We start from the raw sequence: 23721 nt of genomic DNA, 5'->3' as shown, positions 1-23721 counted from the left end.
TATTTTAACTCATATACAAATTTGATTTAAGGCAGTCAGCTCTATATAGTGTTATAAGCCTCACTCTCTTGCAGAATCATCAATTTCAGAGTCCAGACACAAGTCTGGAATACCAGTGATAACTTAGGATGGCATCTTTGATTTTTGACTAAACTCTGTTTCACAATCTCTAATGATTATGGGAACAAATTGTTATTTCATACCATTTCTGTCAAGGAAGTCTCCCATGACTGGGACTGATTCTCAACCAATTCATTGACAATTGTATAGTCTGTCACCCTCAAACTGGTTTAGCCCATTTGTCAATATGCTTTACCAACAATAGTCACTGCATATATTATAGATTCTTGGATCCACAGGTGAGAACTAAATATCATGTGGACACAAAAATGAGATAAGCAGGCATTAAAAGAATTTGGAAAACCCTCATGCCATAGATAGTGGGCCTCCTTGAACAAGCATACACACTCGTACAATATAGAGTCTATATGAAAGGAAACACTTTAGAGATCTGACTGAATTCTGTAGTTTGAAATGTAAAAACTACTCAAACTCCAAGAGAAGTAAACTGGAGAAATTAACAGTTCTCTAGTTTAAGGAACCTATTTGCCACTGAAATTGCTTAATACTTTAAGACCCAGTTAAGGAGCAGACTTGGAAAGCTATAGAACATTATTTTAAGATTATCATTTTACAGAAAGGATATAATTACTCTTTTATGAAAGAATCTAATTTTGCTTCAGCTGAGATAGCAGATACTAGAGATACACAAAGAGAATCAGCATAATGTTTATCTATCTAATTATACTTATTTATTTGTTGATCATCTTACTTGAAGAATAGAATCCCTAAATTTAGAATGGAACAAGCTGTTAAAGCATATTTTTTTAAAAAAACTTCTATCTAGATAACATATTGACAGATGATTTAAGAATAAAATTTAAGAGTACCTAAAACCCATAACTAAGAAAAAGAATTTTGATATAATATTTAAAGAAAAATGACCAGATCACTTAGAATGAGGCAAAGCAAAAAAAAAAAAACAAAGAATCTACTAATCACTTCCTGAAATAACCTCCAAAATGAAAACACATATTCAAAAACTAGAAATTTCAGATCAAAGAATAAAAGCACAGCAAGCTGTCATGAAAAATGATTTCATATGTTAAGGACATATAATCAGAATCACACAAGAATTAGAAGTGAACATTTTAAAGGATAAGAACCTGGATTATGGTATTCTTAATCAGGAGATCATTAATGCTACACAAAAGATGGACCATTAATTGAATCAAGGATTTCCAACAATTACTGATGAAAAGATTAAACCTTAGTACAAACTTAGAAATCACAGTATTGGAATAAAATTTAAAAGAAATACATGCAATCAATGAAACAAATGGATAGAAGCATAAATTATTTATATTTTAATGTAATGGAGGAGAATAATACTTAGTCCTCCAAAATTCATGATAGTCAACAAAAATATAGAAGAAACAAAGAAAAAATATGGATGTCTGGGGAAAAGTCAATTTAGCTCTTTGATTATTTTTAAAATGAAAAAAGTAAATGGAAAAGTGAAAAGGATGCTTAGGGATTACAAAGACAAGAAATGTGAAAAATAGGAATAATATTATCTTCCATAACCAGAGGTATTATTTTACATAAGAAATAGAAAAGTGTAGAAATGAACAGGAAAAAGTGAAGAAAGCAGTTGTCACCTGAACCTCAATTAGCAACGAGACAAAGAGAAATGAACAATTATATTATAATAACAACACTGTAAAAATGAACATTTTAAAAAGAAGACATACATGGATTAAAAACTATTATCAGCCCTAATTTCAGAAGACAAATGATACAGAATTGTACCCAATCTTGACAGGTTGGTAGAGGACTAAATGTGCGGAGTGGGACACACTAATTTTGGGACATTGCCAATGTTTAAATATATATTGTAATTGGGTATGATTATTTTTGCAAGAGGCATTTTTCCTTGTCCCTTCATTCTTCTAGAATATGAGAAGGAAATAAATAAAATATAAAAATGAATTAAAATACACCTTTTTTGACAATTAAAATAAAATATTCTCCCTTAGATATTGGAGCATTATCAGAAGTACTCAAAAAGACTCCTTCCAATCAATACTCTAATTTTTTGATAATGCTTAAAAAGTATACTTGCTATTAATTTTAGTTATAGTTGTAGTCACTTCAGAGAACAAAAAAATGTTAATTGTATAAACTATTTATTTCTGTTTTTTAGAAATTTTCTTTCCTGGCATTTTTTACACATTTCTTTAGAAAATGGATTCAGCTTAAGAGTGCATTGTTTTCTGTGAAATTTGATTAAGTAATTAATCTCCTTTAATCAGATAAGTATGGTAATAACTTTAGCCTGGAGAAAAAATATTTTTAACATATTTTACTTGAATGAGGTTTAAAATATACTTCCATACTGGCATGGAGTAAACACTTAATAATTGTTTCTGTTTGACTTAAATGGATAGCCCTTGGAATAGCCAAGATTAAGACATTTCTAAGTTTACCAAAAAAAAAAGCCCAAGATACCATATAGAGACATAAAAAAATCAGTCTCACCCATAATTAATAATTAGAGAGAGTGACTAAAGGCAGTATAAGTTTAGGTAACAATTATTTTGTATTATTTTTGGAAGTGAATTTTGAAGCAATATTAACAGTATGACCTTAAAAAGTAACAGGATGTAATGGAGAGAGAAATAGTTCATGTAAAGTTTGATTAAAAGCTCGGTTATTCCAGATCATTATGAAACCATGTAAGGTTGTACTTCCATCAGAGGACAATAGGCAGATAAAATTAGATAATATTTGTCATACTTTTTTTTTGAAAGGAAAATATCTATAATAGAGCAAATACAGAAAGATTTTTCTTGCTGTCATGAATACTGTTTAGTGTGGAGTCTAAAGGAATATATGTTTTCTAAGATTCTGATGCCCAATTCTTTTTATTTTAGGTTTTTGAAAGGTAATGGGTTTAATTGGCTTGCCCAAGGCCACACAGCTAGATAATTATTAAACGTCTGAGGCCAGATCTGAACTCAGGTACTCCTGACTACAGGGCCGGTGCTTCATCAATTGTGCCACCTAGCTGCCCCTGATGCCCAATTCTTGATGTTGTATATAGCTAGTCTAATGAATTTATCAGAGTATCATTATTGAATAATTCACATTGAAAACAATATTTAAACATTCATTTATATATAAATTTAAATAAATCTGTAATTTAGCTCTATTAATTATAATATCTGTATATATTTCTATACCTGACCTTCATTAGATGACTCCAAATGCCTAATTTATTTCAATAGCTTTCTGGTTGGTCTCCCTGGCTTAAGTTTATTTTTAATCCATTTTCTTTTCTACTTAAATTTGAATACTTTTTAAAGCATGTTACTCCTCTATTCAATAAAGAAAAGTACCACAAAAGATTATTTGATGATTTCAGTCAAAAAGACAAGAATTCAAATCTATTTCCAGTTACTTAGGAACTTTATGAACCTGGAAAAGTCACTTCAATTCTGTATGCTTCAGTTTCCTTATCTTTAAAATGGAGCTACAGGAAGCAGAGCCAAGATGGCTGTGAAGGTAGTAATACCAGAAGCTCCCCTCCAATCCACTCCAATTGCCTTTAAATTATGTATCTGACCAAATTCTAGAATGTTAGAACCCACAGAAAGACTGAATTAAACAATTTTCCTACCCAAACCAACTTGGAAGACCCATGGGTGGGGTCTCTTCCACAGAGATTGGAAAGAGCCACAGCATAGGCTGGGCTAAGCAAAATCAAGCAGGCTCTAGCAATCAGGAACAGCCTGCAGGGCACCTGGGTCCATGGGGGTGTCTAGTTCCCTGGAAGGGGGTCAGTTTAGAGATTTCTCAGTCCTGTTCTCAGCTAAGGACAACTTGGGACGTCCGTTGAAAAACTCTGCTTCACCAGAGTGAGTGCAGGGAACCCAGGTCAGTGCAGAATAGTGAAGCCACTTAGCAGCTGCTTCCAGAGCACTTAGCTCTCTGACCATAAGGAGATAGGGGGAGACTGAAGAAATCACTCCATTATGCCTGGAGCAGAACTCTGTTGTTTTGTCAACACACATCAATCCAGGTCTCACTCTGGGGCTTCATACTGCCATGACAGAGCAGGGACACTCCCCACAGTTCCATGGCAGAGGGGAGTACATATGGTCTCCAATAGATCAGAGTACAGCCAAGAAAAGAGTCAGAGCCTCTTATGAGACCTTGAAAGAACTGAAGTCTATGGGGAGGGTGTTTTATGATCTGTATGAACCTGAAAAAAAGCTGCAAAAACACTCAAATGCTTGGTTAAGTGAGTCCTTCACAGTGGAAATAGAGTCCCACCTTAACCAAGAGTTAAAATCAAGTCATAGACTGGGGAAATGAGAAAACATTAAGAAAAATAATCTGACCAGAGAAATTATTTTAGTCCTATGTATAATTAAATTTCACACTGAGAAGAAAATTCAAAGTTTCTATATCCAAAGTCTCTAAGAAAAAATATGAATTTGCCTTAGGCTATGGAAGAACTAAAAAAAGATTCTGAAAATAAAGTAAAGGGAGTAGATGAAAAATTGGAAAGAGAAATGAAAGCAATGCAGGAAAAATCATGAAAACCAAGTCAACACCTTGGTGAAGGAGAGATTAAAATATTCTGAAGAAAATAACATTTTACAAGCAAGTTTAGGTCAAATGGGAAAAAAATGACCAAAAGGTCAATGAGAAGAAAAATGCCTTAAAAAGTAGCATTAGCCAGATAATAAAGGCGATGCAAAAACTCTCTGAAGAAAATAATTATTTCACATATAGAATGGATCTAAGGGAAGTTGATGACTTTGTAAGAAATCAAGAAAAAACAAAATAAAACCAAAAGAAAGTATAACTAAAAGAAAATTTAAAGTATCTCAATGGAACAATGACTGAACTGGAAAATGGATCCAGGTGAGATAATATAAAAATTATTGGCATACCTGAAAGTCATGACTAGGAAAAGAGCCTAGATTTCATTTTTCAAGAAATTCTCCATGAAAATTGCCCTGATATGTTAGAAAGAGATGATAAAATAGAAATTGAGGGAATCCATTCATTACCTCCTGAAAAAGATCCCAAAAATAAAAACTCCCATGAATATTATAGCCAAATTCCAGAATTCCCCAGTCTGGGAGAAAATATAACAAATATCCAGAAAGAAACAATTCAAATATCATGAAGCTAGAATCAGGATTACATAGAATTTAGCAGCATCTGCATTAAGGGCTCATAGGGCTTGGATTATGATATTCTAGAAGGCAAAAGAACTTAGATTACAACTGAGATGCCTAGCAAAATTGAACATGCTCTTTCAGCAGAAAAAAAATGGACATTCAATGAAATAGGGGATGTTCAAACATTCTTGTTGAAAGAACCAGAATTGTAGGGAAAGTTTAATCTTAAAGTACAGGACTTAGGTGAAGCATATAATGGTTAGATGGGAAGGGTAAATTATGATGAATTTAATGATACTGAAGTACTTGTTTTCCTGCATGGTAAGATGATGCTGATAATTCATATGATCCTTCTCATTTATTAGGGCACATAGAAGGAGCAATAGCTAAAGTACAGGAGAGAGCTGAATATAAGAAATTATAAAGGTACAGTTAATGAATGAGAAAGGAATATGCTGGGAGAAAGAGAAAGGAGAAATAGAGTGGGGTAAGATATTTTAGGGAAAACAGGCAAGAAAAACTTTTGCAGTGGAGTGGAATGTGGGAAAGATGAGGAGGAACGAGTGAACCTGCATTTTCATTAGAAGTGGCACAGAGAGGAAATAACATATACCCTTAGTAGGGTATAGAAATTTACCTTGCCCTATAGTAAATAAGGAGAGGAAGGGGATGGGAGAAAGAGGACAGGGAGGAGGGGATTGTGGTGCAGGTGGTAGCAGAAAGGGTAGATCATGGGAGAGTGTAGTTAGATACAATACTTTTGAGGAGGGACTGGATGGAAGGAGAGACAGAATTTAATAAATGGGGGTGGGGAGGAATAGGATGGTGGAAAATACAGCTATTAAGCTCTAGGAAAAACAATATTGAAGCAACTTCTGTGATGCACTTATGATAAAGAATGTGATCCTTCCCAGAAAGATAGCTGATATTATCAATACAGACAGAATAACACATTTTTTTCCTCATTTTATTTTTCCTGAGCCTTCTCAATCTTTCTTGTAGGAGGGGGGATTATGTTTCCTTTTACAACAAGACTATTGTAGTAATGTGAAAAATAAATAAATGATAAAATGAGTATAAAAATAACACCTCTCCCCCACAGGTTATATGAAGATAAAATTAAATAGTATTCAAAATGTGTTTTCCAAATTTAAAAAAACTGTGTAAATACTATTACTCTATTAAGTATTTGTTGATATGACTTGATATACACAAAGTATGAAATATCTTGTCCTGCTATGTCTTTTGGAATTTTCTTATTGCAGCTGCAAATTTCAGGTTGTAAATCTTGTCTGTCACACTCATGTGAGGCAAGCCATATTCTTTTCTGATAATACATTTATAGGATAAATATGTCAGTCTTGTGTGCATGTCATTTTTGGTAATATGGTACCTATGTCCACCATTAAAATGTATTATGTGACTTTCACAGAATGGAAAAACACATATTGAAATGAATATTTCAGTGGAGTTTTGAGTTCACTGATATGACTATTTACAATGATATGAAGATTACAACCAATTCATGGTATCTCTCTCATCTTGTAAAATTGAATGATAGATTATACAGATAAACTTCTGTTAATATGAACATGTCGATATGTATGTCACATATTTATAGATTATTTTTTGATACACAAATAATATGTGTATCTATTATGTCACTGTTTTAAAATAGGGAGGTCAAACTTATGTAATACTTCATCTGAGATTATACTAATATTAATGAGATAAAGAGCCAATTAATATAGAAATATAATTTTAACATGTCTCATAAGCACATGATAAAATTTTTGGTGGCCAAAATATAGTAGCACATTATAAAAATATAAAGAAAATTATCCTATAAATATATAAGAAAAATAATTTGTTGTATATATCTTGATAAGTATAATTAATGTATATCATCAGATCTCCAGAGGTAATCAAAGAAAAGTTAAACATTATAAAAGAGAAAAGTCTTCAGCATATTGAGTAAGTCTCTTTGTTAAATATCATGGGCAAAAAATCAAACAACCTGAAAGGTTTTGAGTAAATTTTGATCATCACCACTGGGAATGATGCCCATATCTGTGAAAACAAAAACCAGTGGATTATTTATTTATATTGGATTAATCAAACAATCATTATATTTAGCACACTGTATATTACTCTTTTGATTGTGATTCTGACATTCTGCATATTAACTATTTCACAGTTTCTAACATAAGATAATTTGATAAGTTCTTGTTTTATGACCTTGATAAAAAGATCTATTGTATTGAGATCTTTCTCTAGCATAAAAGAGTCTCTCTTGAGGGGACATAGCATTACCATATTGAGATTTGTCTTCTATTACTAGATTCACAGTGCCTTACACCCCCATTTATGGTTAAGCTATAAATTAGTGCCTGCCTGGGTACCCAATTTATCTAAGGTCAAGCAGGGAAATTGGGAGAATAAGCACTTGAATTCTGATGAAAAATGATATGTACATCATTCTAAGGTATAGTTTTGGGTTTTTTTGCAAGTAATGGGGAAGAGAAGAAAGGAGAGAGAAGAAAAGGTACTGGATAGACATTTTAGAAATATAAACAAACAGAATAGAACTCATGTTAATATAGTAATATGTTGAGGAGCATAGGGACACAAGTCCATTGAGCAGGAAGAGGGGTGCTCTAGAAGGAATGTGTGTTCTTGTTTGGGGTGGACAGTGCATTTCAAAGCACACTTATTTTTTTTTATTTTTTCAAGGCCATGGGGTTAAGGGATTTGCTCAAGATCACACAACTAGTGTGTCTGAGGCTAGATTTGAACTCAAGTCATCTTGACTCCAGGGCCAGTACTCTATCCAATGCACCACCTAGCTAGCCCAAAGAATACTTTTAAGAATGGGATTTTTTATATTCTGATTTTGGACAGTCTTTGGGCAACTAACTGATTTGAAGGTCAGGAGTCAGGGCAAATATTATTCTTTTTTAAAAGGTTATATTTTTTCAATTACATACAAAAATAGTTTTCGACTTTCATCTTTTTTGTAAGCTTTTGATTTCTACATCTGTTACATCTCTCCCTTCTCTTAACCCTCCCTATGAAAACAAGTAATCTGATATAGGTCATACATGAATGATAATTGTAACATATTTCTTTGTTACCCTGTTGTGAAAAAAAAGAATTAGAACTAAAAGAAAAAAATGAGAAAAAGAAAATAAACATAAAAAAGTAAAATTAGCATTCTTTGGTCTGCATTCACACTCTATATTTTTATATCGTTTTGTTCCTCTGGATGTAGATGGCATTTTCAATAAAAAGTAATTTTGAGTTGGTCTACTTCTGGGACAGAGTCAAGATTTCAGCATGAAGCTAGAATTCTCTTGGAGCTTTTCCCAATACAGTGCCAAATGAAGCCTCTAAATGGACATTAAAGCTATAGAATCCACAGGAAAAAAAAAACATTAGAACAACTTTTCAACTGCAGACATCATGGAGGATCTTCATTTAAAGTCTCTCTGGGGAAAAAGGGGGAAGGAAAGGCAGTGGGAGATTTTGAGTCACAGTATAGTACAGGTAGATACCAACACAGGTCCTGACAGCTAGTTAGCTTCAGAGAAGGTCCCAACCATAGACAAAGTTGGAATCCTGGGATCACTAGAGCAATAGATAGGACTGGATTGGGTACTGATGACTGCAAAGGCAGAAACTGGAAATAAAGGAGGAAACATTGCATAGAAAATGCTTAGGCTGCATAGGCAGCATCTTGCAAATGATAACCCAGGACCAAACCCCAGCCACAATAGAAAACATTCATGACTGTGCAACCCATACTTTAGGAAGAGAGCTCAAACAGTCAAATTGAGAAAAAATTTAAAAGAGAGCTAACCATAGAAAGCTACTATGCAAATAGAGATATTAAAAATACCCTCTCAGATAAAGAAAGCAATGAAAAATTTCCTACGTGGGAAGTCTCAAAGGCGTCTATGAGCTGAATTCAAATCCAAAGCCTCATGGAAGAGCTTTAAAAAGGAATTTAAATCCAAAGAAGAGAGGAAGAAGAAAAATTGAAAAAAGAAACAAGAGCTATGCAGGAAAATCATGAAAAACTGGCAATAAATTCCTTTGAAACTAAGAATAATCAGCTGGGAAAAACTGAACAACTGGAAACAGAATGAAACTCATCTAAAACTCAAATTGAACAACTGCAAATGGAATGCAACTCGGAAAAAAAGTAAAATTAATCAATTAGAAAAGGAAACACAAAAGCTAACTGAAGTAAATAAAACCCTAAAAATTACAATTGGCCTAGTACAAATGAATGAATCTATGGGACACCAAGATTCCATCAGACAAATTCAAGAGGCAGAAAAAAAATTGATGAAAATGAAAGGGACCTTTTAGGAAAAACAAATGATCAAGAAAGTAGATCCAGAAGAGATCATTTATGAATTATTGGTCTACTAGAAAGCCTAGATCAGAAAAAGAGCCTGGAAAATAAATTTCAGGAAATTAACAGAGAAAACTGTCCAAACATGCTAGAACAAAAAGACAAAAGAAACATTGAAAGAATACACAGAACTCCACCAGAAAGCGATCTGTGCAGGGCAGCTAGTTGCCACAGTAGCTTGAGCACTGATGCTGGAGTCGGGGGTACTTGAGTTCAAATTCGGTCTCAGACACTTAATAATTACCTAGCTGTGTGGCCTTGGACAAGCCACTTAACCCCTTTTGACTTACATAAACTACTAAGTATAAAGATTTTCATAGCCAAATTTCAGAATTATCAAATAACACAGAAAGTATGACAAGTGACCAAAAAGAAGCAAATTAAATACAAAGGAAGTACAATCAGAAGCACTAGGCCCTTTTTTTGAGAATGGCTTTTTATGAGTTTCAAAATTAAAGGATCAGAGGGTCTGGAATATTTATAGGGCAAAGGAACTTGGATTAAAAGCAATAATTTACTACCCTGAAATTTAAGCACATTTTGTCAGAAGAAAAATGGATATTCAATGAAAAAGAGGACTTATAAATTTTTTTAATAAAAAGACCAGAACTGAACATAGAATTTGATCTTTAAATATAAGGCTCAAGAGATACATAAAAAAAGTAAATGGATAGTCAAGAACATTAAAGTGTATACAATCCCACAAGAAAAAATAACAAGTGCTACTCTTGAGAATTGTATTTCTCTTAGGCTATTAGGATTTCTCTTAAGATATTTGGTCTTGGGGGAGTTAGGTGGCACAGTGAAGCACTGGTCCTGGAGTCGGGGGTACTTGAGTTCAAATTTAGTCTCAGACACTTAATAATTACCTAGCTGTGCGGCCTTACACAAGCCACTTAACCCCATTGTCTTACAAAATTAAAGAAAAAAAGATATTTGGTCTTTACCACTTCACACCTCTCAGACTGACCAATATGACCAGAAAGGACAATGATCAATGTTGGAAGGAATGCAGGAAATCTGGGACACTAATACATTGTAGGTGGAGCTGTGAACTCATCCAACCTTCCTGGAGAGCAATTTGGAAATATGCCCAAAAGGCAACAAAAATGTGCATACACTTTGATCCAGCAATACCACTACTGTGTCTATACCCTGAAGAGATTATGAAAAAGGGTAAAAACATCACTTGTACAAAAATATTTATATCAGCCCTGTTTGTGGTGGCAAAAAAAAATGGAAATTAAGTGAATGTTCTTCAATTGGGGAATGACTTAACACACTGTGGTACATGTATGTCATGGAACACTATTGTTCTATTAGAAACCAAGAGGGATGGGAATTCTGGAAGCCTGGGAGGATTTGCATGAACTGATGCTGAGTGAGATGAACAGAACCAGAAAAACATTGTATATCCTAACAGCAACATGGGAGTGAGGATCAACCTTGATGAACTTGCTCCTTCCATCAGTGCATCAACCAGTGACAATTTTGGTCTTTCTGTAGTGGAAAATACCATCTGCATCCAGCTAAAGAATTATGGACTTTTAACAAAGACCAAAGACTATAAGATTTAAATTAGAAAAAAAATGTTATAGTATTATGCAATTTTACAATCTCAGACTTTATTTTTCTTCCTTAAGGATATGATTTCTCTGTCATTACATTCAACTGAGATCAGTGTATAACATGGAACCAATGTAAAGACTAACAGAATGCCTTCTGGGGGAGGGAAGCAAGAATGGGGTAAAAATTGTAAAACACAAAAGTAAGCAATATCTTTCGCCCATTTGAATTTTTCTCTTTCCTTACATCCTTTTACTCATCAGACCCTCTTTCCTCCCCCCCCTCTTTCTCCTCCTATTTTTATCCTCCCTTCTATTAACCACTCTTTCTTTTTCCCCTTTCCCCCCTAATTCCCTTTAGGGTAAGATATGTTTCTAAATCCAATTGAGTGTATTATATTATTCCTTCTTTGATCCAAATTTGATAAAAGATTCAAACAATTCTCACTCTCTCTCTTCTTTATTACTGCAGTAACAAGGACTTTTTTCTTCATGGAATATAATTTGCCCTATTCTGCCTCTCTTTCTGTTCTTTTCTCAATACAGTTTTTAATGTCCTAATTTTTTGCATAATCCCATCAAAATCACTTTAGCCCTGATTATTCTAATATAGACACAATTCTCAAGAATAACAGCTCTCATTTTCCAATGTAGGAATATAACCTGTTTAATCTTATTGAATAGCATTTTTTTCTTTTCCCATTTACCATTTTATGTATTTCTTGAATCTCATATATGAAGGATGTTTTGTTGAGCTCTGGTATTTTCATCAGTAAAATTTGAAATATTTTTTTGTGAATGCTCACTTTCCCTCCTCTGAAAGCATATTCTTAATTTTGTGGGATAGTTGATTCTTGGTTGTAGTCCAAACTCCTTTGCCCTCTGCAACATGATATTCTAGGCTCTTAGGTACTTTAACATTTTTGATGTCAAATGGTTTGTAAACCTGAATGAGACTTTTTGGTATTTAATTTCTTTCTGGTTACTATTAGTATTTTCCATTTGATTTGATAATTCTTGAACTTGGTACAATATTTCTTGGAGTTTTCAATTTGGGGTCTTTTTCAGGATGTATTTAGTATATTCTTTCGTTGACTATTTTACTATCTAGGAAATCATATCAGTTTTCCATGATGTTTTCTTGAAAAATCTTTTCTAGGCCCTTTTTTGATAATGGCTTTCAGGTAATTTATTGATTTTTCAATTTTCCCTAATACATCTATTTTCAATTCAGTTGTTTTTCCAAAGAGGTATTTTACATTTTTTCTTTTATTCATTTATGAAATTTTGCTCCCCTCATTCTTGCTGTCTCATAAAGTTATTAACTTCCACTCTCCCAATTCTAGTTTTTCAGGAAGCTTCTTCTTCAGTTAGCTTTTGCATGTCCTTTTTCATTTGGCTATTTGTATGTTTTAAGTTGTTTTCTTTTTATATTTGCCCACTTGCATTTTAAAGGAGTTGTTTTCTTGAGTGGAATTTTTTTTTACATTTCATCAATTCTATTTTTCTTTTCTTTTTCTTTTAATTTATTTACTTTCATTCATATGTACATGCATATTTTTAAGTTCCAAAATTTCCTCCCACTCTCTCTTCCTACCCCCCTTCCCCTCAGCAGCAGCTAGGTTAACATATATATTTTTATAAACTTGTTGACAGAATAGTTATTTTTGATATGAGGAATTAGGATTAAAGAATAATTCTTATAAAATATTCATCAGATTCTGACAGTTTCTTTTTGTGTTTTATTTTGTTTTTCTTCCTCTGGATGGGGATAATATAATCCATACTCAATCTAATACAGTTGTCCCAGCTTTCTGAACTGCTGAGAGGAGCTGCTTCCATCAAGGTTGTTCATCTAACAATGTTGTCACTGATATGTATCAATTCTATTTTTCAATGAGTCGTTTTCTTTTTGCATTTTTCCAATTGTTTTCTGCAGTCAAATTTTGAACTTCCTTTTCTAAATAGTTGAATTTCTCTTGCCTTTCTTTTCCCAGTTTTCTACTTGATTTTTTTTAGGGTTTTGTTTTTTTGCAAGGCAAATGGGGTTAAGTGGCTTGCCCAAGGCCACACAGCTAGGTAATTATTAAGTGTCTGAGGCCAGATTTGAACTCAGGTACTCCTGACTCCACGACTGGTGCTCTAACCACTGCGCCACCTAGTCTTCCCTCTACTTGATTTTTAAAATTATTTTTAAACTCTTCCAAGAGGTCTGTTTGGACTTGAGGCCAATTTATATCCAGCTCTTTGATTTCACATGTTGGACTCTTTCTGTTATACTTTTCTGTGATGGTGTTGTGATGTTTCTTTTCACCATAATAGTTTTCTATTGTCAGATCTTTGACTTTTTTTTACTCATTTTTAACTCTACTTCTGGGTAACAGGGGTTCTATTCCAATCTTTTTTGTGTTGGGGAGGGCCTTCTCACAGACTTACTGAGTCAGGGCCTCTAAAACTAGTGACTTGCTTTGTCCAGCCTAGTAATTCTGGTTGTGTAGTGCCATTTTCAAAAATATTGCAGCCCCTGTACTGGCCTGCTGAAGATAGACATGGTGGTCTCAATTGCTGATTTTTGCTGTGTGTGATTATCTCAAGCTAGCTTTCCCACCCCATATCCATTATTGTTTGTACCCTGTGGTGAGTTCTCTTCTTTTATGCTGGACAATGCTCCCACCCACCACCTGAGTGAGACAGACCTTTCCTGGTGTCTTTCCGAGGTATCATGATCTAGAAAATGTTCCAGGCTGGTTTTGTGTGCATGTGTAGGTATGTGCTTATGTGTGTCTACATGTGTGTGAGAAATCTAGAAATCCAATATCCTTTTAGAGGTTTGATTAACATTGTGTCTAAGGGAATCTATGGAAAGCTCAGGGAATTTCCAGGCTTCTCTCTGCCATTTTGGCTCTGTCTTTCAGGGTAAATATTATTCAAATGGTTAGCTGTCAGGGAGACAAGCTGGCAATAGACAAAATATTATTTGGTGAGCAGAGCTGTACCAACCTTCAAAATATTTTATTCTCAATACTTTTGTATAAGTAATACCTAAAGGGAAACTTTTAACCCTGATGGGTTAACAAACAAAAGAACCTTGCACATCCAAAGGGTTAATCTTATATCAATGTTTCCCATGTATAGTTTCTATAAGCTACTGTATTCTGGAAGAGGAAATTTTCATTGTGGTCTCAAGAAAACCATGATTTGATCTTATAATATTATATCATAAACTTTTTTATCCAAGACTTTTGGTTAAAAAAATCAAAAGACAAAAAACAAAAAAAAATTCATGTAATAGGCATATGGAATATATCCTTATATATGCCTTTACTTCCATCTCTATATGCATACTAAAACCAGAAAGATTTTATGAATTATCTGAGAAATTTTATGATGTGTAGATAAATAATTCTCTCTAGAGTTAGCTTTGTTCTTTCTTATTGGAATAGTTATTTAGTTTGTAATAGATGAAGTCCTTCAATTACATGTTAAATCTGGTGAATCTTTGGGTGTTGAGGTGATTATATTTTATTTAGGACCATTCTAGTCAAGTTAATCTACCAAGAAATACTTTGAGAATGGATAAGGAGATTAAACTGAGATAAAACCTAGCCATATTCAGAAATGCTTATGAACAAAATATGTCTTATCTACTAAATTAATTTGCTTTCTTAATAGTAATCTATATAAAGTTTTGAAAAAGACAATAAGAGAGATTGATTTTAACTATGATTTGAAGAATATATTAAATGCATCTAATATAATCTTTTCATATTTTATCAAACACTCCCCTTAAGGTTTGAAATTTCTTAATTGGGTGCAAAACTTTTATTTCTACTGTAATACAGAGATTTGAAATATTAATCTCCCTGGGATTTGAAACAGTTCCTTACATTACTATTGATATGTGCATTATTGCATTTTATTGAGGACAGGTTTTATTAAGGTAAAGAGAAAAGAGAAAAGATTGGAGTGGAGGGACAGAGAGGAAATCAGAAAGTTGTATAATGTAGGTGAAAAGAATGTTGAATTTAGAAATGCTTTCAGTTTAAATACCAATTCTTTATATACTACCTGCTTGGTCTTATGCAAGCCACCAAACTTTTTGGGATTCAGTTTTGTTATCTGTAAAATAAAATGACTTAACTATACAATCCCAAAGTTTCTTTCTCTTTCTCTCTCTCTCTCTCTCTCTCTCTCTCTCTCTCTCTCTCTCTCTCTCTCTCTCTCTTTCTGTCTCTCTGTCTCTGTCTCTCTCCCTCCCTAATCTTCCCCCACCTTCTTTCAGTCTGTTTGTCTGTCTGCCTGTCTCAGTTACAAAGCTAGATTGAAACATTTGTTACATATCAATTGAAATTCACAGATTACATTATTGAGAATAGAGGGAGAGTATTAATTAAGAGATCTTAATTTCAATTTTTATCATTATCAATGGCTGTAAATTTTAATAAGCTGTTTTCATTCTCTGGGCTTCAGCTACTTTACTTCAAGTTATTTTGATTAATTGATCATTCACATCATTGAAATTGAAAGAAACAATTTATTCTATCTGATAAATTTTTTGAACCTGGTACGTTAGTTTCATAGAAAGACTGCTCAACAGTTTCATATTTACTAGAGCAACCTCTCTATAAATTCACAGATAGAACAAATTTATGCTTGTTCTATGACTGAGGGCTCATTGGAACTATACTGACATTACATGAACTTGAACTTAATCTACAAAACATATTTATCTTGATGAAAACTCATCATGTAGTTTTTAAGGAGTTTTTTGTACATTGTTTCTCTTTTCTTCTATAAAATATAGAGAATATATCCTTGATCCTGGCTTCTAAATCAAGAAAGATAATAGTATCCCTTATATTTGGGATGGTAATTTTATCTCTGAGCAGATCATATGCTAAAGCAACGCTTCTCAAACATTTTTTGTCTTAGGATCCTTTTCAACCAATAAAAATGTTTGAGGCTTTCCAAAGAGTTTTTGATTTTGTGAGTTTTACCTATCAATATTTATTATTTGTATCTTAAAATAAATTGAATTATTATGAAAAGGGTTTTGATGCCATGAATTTACTTAATTTGTCAGGAGGACCTATGAGGTCCTTGTAACACATTTTGAGATCTGATATTTTAAATCATCTAATAGATAAACTAAAAGCAATGAGTTATACTTCTTGATTTTATAGTCTGAGACTTGATGAAGAAAATGTCAATGTTTCTCTGATTAGTTTATTATCGTATAGTGAAATGGACAGATTTCTTTTTTGTTGCCTAGATTTCTTTTATAGGGTAAAAATTATTACCAGCTTCCTTATTTCCATTCCTCTACAGGACATACTCATTCAAATATTTTAATTAGAATTTTCTTTATAAACAAAATTCTGCTGCTTTCAGACCTTTAAGTGTGTTCAAGTGTTTCGATGGAAATGTATGAGAAAGCATTATCATTAGGAGCCAGGAGTGTTGAATAGAGGCAGCAACCCAAGTGAACCATCTGCATATTCTACTCCAAACAACTTTAAATTACTACTCAAATTAAAAAAAAATGGAAAAACAGAGACAACAAAAGATGAAATTGATATATTTTTCTAACCTAAAACAACTTAGGAGATCTGCAAAAGATTTCTCTGAAGCAAAAGTAACAGTCAGTGTAAAATGATGCAAGTACCTATAGTGGGCCTTGGATGTGGCCTAGCACAGTGGTATTAGTAATAGCAGTTACTTCTGGAGTTCTCAATCTAGACATAGGAAAGGGATTAGACTACTGGTTGGAGATTATAGGGGAACCCAATTGCAACTGTCAGTGATTTGGAACTTTGTTTCTCATATGCAATTCTAAATTGCAGTTCAGAGTTGAAGAGAAACAACAGTACTTGTGCCTGAAGGAGAGCAGGGGACCTGAGTATAGTTCCAGAGCCAAGTGAAGCATTAGTCCTTAAGGCTATAGGGAAACAGGGAACCTTCCTTGGTAAAGCTCAGCATATAAACCAAAAGATCAGGGAATACACCTCTTCTTAGATCACACTACTTAGGAAGGATTGAAAATTTGCAGACCTCCAGAACTAGCAATGAAAACAACAGCACAAAAAGCAAAATGCTTAGAATAATACTTTACTCCTCCCAGGTGAGCAAAGCCCAACTTTAACTTAAAATTCAAAGTAAAGAACAATAAGAGAACAATAAGAAAAAAACTCAATCACAAAATTCTATTATGGTAGAGATGAACAAGATACAAACTCAGAAAAGGATAACAATGTTAAAAGTTCCAAACAAAGTCTCAAAGGAAAAAAAAATGTTAATTGGACATAAATCCAACAAGAATTCTGTATAGAATGAAAGAAAGTGGTAAGTAGTGGAGGAAAAATGGGAACATAAATGAGAATAATGTAAAAAAATATGAAAAGAGAATTAACAGGCTGACAAAAAGGGCACAAATTATATTGAAGAAAATACTGAAAAGCATAATTGACCAAAGTGTAAGAGATGCCGCAAATCTCATGATAAGAAAATGATTCCCCAAAATAATTATAATTAGACTGTAGTGATTTTTTGAGAAATCAGATAATAAAATAAAATCAAAAGAATGAAAATAAAATGTGAAAATGTTTCATTGGAAAAACTGATCTGTAAAATAGATTGTTAAGAATTATTGGACTATCTGAATGTCATGATCAGAAAAAAAGAGCTTAGGCATCATATTTTGAGAAATTATTAAAGAAAACTGCTTCTACAGCTTAGATACAGAGAGTAAAATAGCAATGGAAGAATCCATTGATCTTTTTTATAAACCACATCCCAAAATAAAATTTCCCAGGAATATTAGAGTCAATTACATAACTTCTTAGTCAAGAAGAAAATACTGTAAGCAATAAAAAATCAAATATCATGAAAGAAAAATCAAGATTATACAATAATTAGCAGCTTCTATGTTGTTGAGTATAAGGCTTAGAATATAACATTCTATAAGTCATAGACTTTAGAATTACAATCAAGTAAAATCTACCCAGCAAGATGGAATATAATCCTTCTGGGGAAAATGAATATTTAATGAAAGAGAGAATTTTTATGCTTTCCTGAAGAAAAGACCTGAGGTGAATAGAAAATTTGATATTCAAAAAGGTTAAACTGAATGCAGAAAAGATAAACATGAAGGCATAATCATGAGTCTCAATAAAGTTAAATTGCTTACAGTCCTATATGGAAAGATCATATATGTAACTACTAAGTACTTTATCATTTGTAGGGCAGTTAGAAAAAGTCTACCTAGACAGAGTAAGTGACTGGAGTGAGAAAGAGAGTCGCACTGGGAGAAGTGGGGAGAAAGAAGTAGAATGGGGAAAATTTTTCTCAAGTAAAGGAGGACTGCAAAGAAGATCTATAATACTGAAGTGAAAAATGGGGATTCTGATGGCAGGAACTTGAGTCTCACTCTTATCAGAATTGATTTAAAGATGGAAGAGTACACAAACACACACAAACACATACACACACAAACAATTCAATTAAGAAATCTCTTCCCCAGTAGAGAAGTAGGAGGGGAAAGGGATGAGAGATATAAGGGAGGATGATAAATGGGAGGGTGGTTTAAGGGAGGCAGTAGTCAAAAGCAAAATAGATTTTTGAGGCAAGACAGGACCTGAAAAAAAGAAAAAGGATAACAAAAGGAAATAGGATGAAGGAAATGCAAAGTTAATAATTCTTATCAGGAATATGAATAAAACGAGTTCAATAAACAGAAAGAATTAGAAATCAGAATCCAACAATATGCTATTTACCAGAAACAAAGGAAACAGAAAGACATGTCAATTTGAAATAAATCAATAGAACAGAATCTATTAAGCTTTAGTTGAAATAAAAAAGGCAAGATTAGTAATCCTGATATCAAACAAAATAAACACAAAGACAGGCCCAATTTAAAGGGATCATTGAAAAAATTACATTTTTCCAAAAGATACCATGGATAACAAAATGAGGTAAAACACTTTTACTGCATATTTCTCTGATAAAGGCCTAATTCTTAAATGTATAGAAAACTGAGTGAAATTTATCTTAAAAAAAGTCATTCTCCAACTGACAAATGACCAATGCTATGTACAGGCATTTTTCAAAAGAAGAAATTGAAACTATCAAGTTCAGAGAAGACAAACACTGTGATAAGGTCTCCTGATCTTGCCTCACATATAATATGAAATAAACCTCTTAATAGAAATCCGATTGATAAAACCTAGAAAGAAAAGCTAGGAGAAGAATATTTACCTCAAGGTTTGTCTTCCGGGATCATGGGTGAACCATACACAGAAAGCAGACACTCCTGGGATGACAGGACAGTGTGAGAGCCTGAGAATAGGACTAGCGTGGGAGCAGTCATGGTCTGAGAACCAACTGGGGAGCAGAGGCATTGGCTATGGGGCTTACTAGCAGGGCTGGAGGGTGAGTTCCAGTGTGGGAGAGTTGCAGAAATCTATCCCTGGGCTCCTCTGGTCTCAAGTAACTCAGAGTCCATACCTTCATTTCAGCTGAAGCCTCTTCCTAGAAAAAAACAATAAAAGCCCACCTCCCCCCCAGGCTCAGGTGTGAGCAGAGAGCTCCCTCAGCTGTGACTAAGGAGAATGATTACCTGGCCTCAGGTAATTGTTCAAAGATAAAAGTATTCAGCAAATTCACCCTCATCCACCAGGCAAAGGAAGAGGGCCTCAAATCAAGATCACAGACACACCAGAGAAAGCAGCCAGCAGCCCTTACAGACCCACCCACTTGCAATTACTAAACCCAGTGAGTAAAGTCTTGAGGGACTCCAATAGCAAACCTTTGTGAACCAGCCCCTCCCCCAATATAAGATCATAGGAAAATGAATAAAGGTCAGTGGAAAATAGCATCTATAGAAAAATTCCCAGAAGGAAAAGATCTTAGCTCAGAGAGACTATGAAGAGAACACAGAAAGAATTCCTTGAAGAAACAGGAACAAGTTTAAAAATCATTTGGAAAATTTGGGATAGAAAATTAACACCTTGCAACAAAAAAACAAATCCTTGGGAAATACAATTGGACAAATTCCAAAAGAAATTGATTCTCTCAAAACTTCAATTGGTCAAAGGGAAAACTCTAAAAAATAGAACTGACCAATATGAAAAGTATTTGCAAAAGGTAAATGATGAAAATTCTTCTCTAAAAAAAGGAATGGAATCTGTTGAAACTAATAACATCATGAAACAACAAGAGTCTGTTAAACAAAATCAAAAAAGTCAAAAAATTAAGTAAAAAAATAAAATAAAATATAAAATACTTCATCAGCAAAACCACTAACCTAGAGAATAGATCAAGGAGAAATAACCTAATAATTATTGGTCTTCCTGAAAACATTGAAGAGCTAAAAGGCCTGGACTCAATATTACAGGATTAAGGGATGGAAAATTGTCCTTATATCATGGAACCAGAGGGAAAAATAGTTATTGAATGAATACCTCGACCCCCTCTAGAAAGTGATACTATAATGTAAACACCGAGGAACATTGTGATAAAATTTCAGAGCTATAAGATAAAAGAGAAATAAGCCAGCCAGGAAGCAGCCAAGTAGATAGTAAGGAGCCACACAAAGGATTACACAGGACCTGGCTGCATCAACATTAAGGAATAGAAGGGCCTGGAATATGATATTACTCAAAGCAAGACAGTTTGGGATGCAGCCAAGAATTCATCATTGGCAAAAATGAGCATTCCCTTTCAGGGTAAAAGATGGACATTTAATTAAATAGGAGACTTCCAAGTTTTCCTGATGAAAAGTCCAGAGCTTAATAGAAAATTTGTACTTCAAACAGGAGATGCAAGAGACTAATGAAAAGGTTAAAAAAAAGAGGGGTAAAAAAAAGAAAAAAACTGCCAAAAATAAGATGAAACTGGCTATATTCCTACCTGTTAGAAAGATTTTAACAACTCTCAAGAATTGTAACTCTATTAGAAAGAATATATTTAGCCAGAAGTGATGGACACTCATGACTTATTCATGAAACTGCTATCCAATAAGATGAAACTGGGTACATCCATACCTGAGAGAAAGACTCTAATAACTCTCAATAATTATTATTCTAGTAGAGAAAATATACTTAAAGAGAAGTGATGGACAGTCATGAGTGTTCTGTGATTCAGATAGAATGATTTAAAAACAATACCTCCTTAAAAAGGGGGGGGCAGTAAAAAGATGGGAGAATGTAAGAGACTGAATGGGGTAAATCTCATTACATTAAGAGGTACAAAGGACCTATTTCACAAGAGGGGAAACAGGGAGGAGTTGAGAACCACCTGAATCTTACTCTCATCAGATTTGGCTTAAAGGTACCATACTTACACTCAGTTAAGTTAAGAAATTTATCTTACCTTTCAAGTATTAAAAGTGGATAAGGGGAGGGGGGAGGAAAAGGAGAATGAACATAAGGAAAGGAAGAAAGTAGGGGGAAAATGGTAGGGGAGTTGGATATAAGAGGGCAAATACACTGAATATGGTAGTATTCAGAAATAAAATACTGGTGATTATGGATAAAGGGAAAAAGGAAAAATACAAACAGAGGAAAGATAACATGGAGGGCAATAAAGAGTTAGTAAGATATAATTGAATGTGAATTAAAACATAAGTGAATAGCAGAGTGGATTAAAAAACAGAATTCTAGAAGATGCTGCTTACAAGAAACTCATTTGAAGCAGAGAGATACATGCAAAGTAAAGGTAAAAGGTTGGAGCAAAATATATTTTGCTTCAGCTAAAGTGAATAAAGGAGGGGTAGCAATCCTTATTTCATACAAAGCAGCTGCAAAAGTAGATAGTGTTAAAAGATATTAGGAATGAAACTATATCCAGCTTAAAGGTACCATAGAGAACAAATTTATTTCAAAACTAAATATGTATGTGCCCAAAGGTATAGCATTCAAACTCTTAGAGGAGAATTTGAAGGAGTTACAGGAAGACATAGAAACACTCTACTATTGGGAGATCTTAGGCTCCTGATCTCAGATGTAGATAAATCTAACCTTAAAATAAACAAGAGGGAAATTAAGGAGGTAAGTAGATTGTCAGAAAAGCTAGGCATGATAGACCTATGGAGGAAATTGAATGGGATAGAAAGGAATATGCAATTTTTTTTTCTGCAATACATTGCACTTACACAAAAATTGACCATGTACTAGGGCACAAAATCCTAATAATAAATTACAGAAAGGCAGATATAGTGAATAAATCTTTCTCAGATCATAATGCTGTAAAAATTGCATGTAATATTGGCCCAGGGAGATATAGACCCAAAACTAATTGGAAACTAAATAACTTCATTTCAAAGAATAAATGGATCAAAAAACTAATTTCAGAAAAAAATGAATTATTTTATCCTGTATAATGACAATAATGAAACAACATACCAAAGCCTATGGGATAAATTCAAGGCAGCTGTCAGGGGATATATTATATCTTTAAATGCAAACATGAATAGATTAGTAAAAGAAGAAATCTATGAACTAAATCTGCAACTAAAAATTAAAGAAAGAACAAATTAACCCCCCCAATTAAAAACCAAGTTAGAAATTCTAAAAATTAAAAGAAATATTATTAAAATTGAAATCAAGAAAACTATTGAACTAATAAATAAAACCAAGGGTAGGTTTTATGAAAAAACCAATACAATTGATAAGCATCTGGTCAACTTGATTAAAAAGAAAAAAATAAGAATACCAAATTGCTAGTATCATAAATGAAAAAAGTGAATTCACCACCAATGAGGAGGAAATTAAAGTAATAATTCTGAATTATTTTCCCCAACTCTGCCAATAAATTTGATAATCTAATTGAAATGGAAGAATATATCCAAAAATATATTTTTCCCAGGTTAAATGAAGAGGAAATTAAATATCTATATAATCTTATGTCAGAAAAAGAAATTCAACAAGCCATTATTGAACTCCCTAAGAAAAAATCTCCAGGGCCAGATGGATTCACATGTGAATTCTATCAAACATTTAAAGGAACAACTTGTTCTGATTCTATATAAACTCTTTGTAAAAATAGGTGAAGACAGAACTCTGCCCAACTCTTTCTATGTCACCAATATGGTGCTGATACCAAAACCAGAAAGAATTAAAACATAGAGAATTATAGACCTATCTCCCTGATGAATATAGATGCAAAAATCTTAAATAAAATCTTAGCAAAACAATTGCAACAAGTTGTTGCTAGGAAATTACATTATGACCAAGTAGTATTTATCCCAGAAATGCAGGGTTGTTTCAATATTAGGAAAATTGTCAGTATGATTAAGTATATCATTAACAAACCTATCAGAAATCATGATTGTGTCAATTGATGCTGACAAAAACATTTGACATAATACAGCAGCCATTCCTACTAAAAACACTAGAGAGTGTAGGAATAAATGGATTGTTCCTTAGAATAGTAAGCAGTATCTATCTGAAACAGTCAACTAGCATTATATTCAATGAGGATA

Source organism: Macrotis lagotis, chromosome X, assembly GCF_037893015.1.
Source record: "Macrotis lagotis isolate mMagLag1 chromosome X, bilby.v1.9.chrom.fasta, whole genome shotgun sequence".
Taxonomy (NCBI): Eukaryota; Metazoa; Chordata; class Mammalia; order Peramelemorphia; family Peramelidae; genus Macrotis; species Macrotis lagotis.
This window is presented reverse-complemented; position numbering follows the sequence as displayed.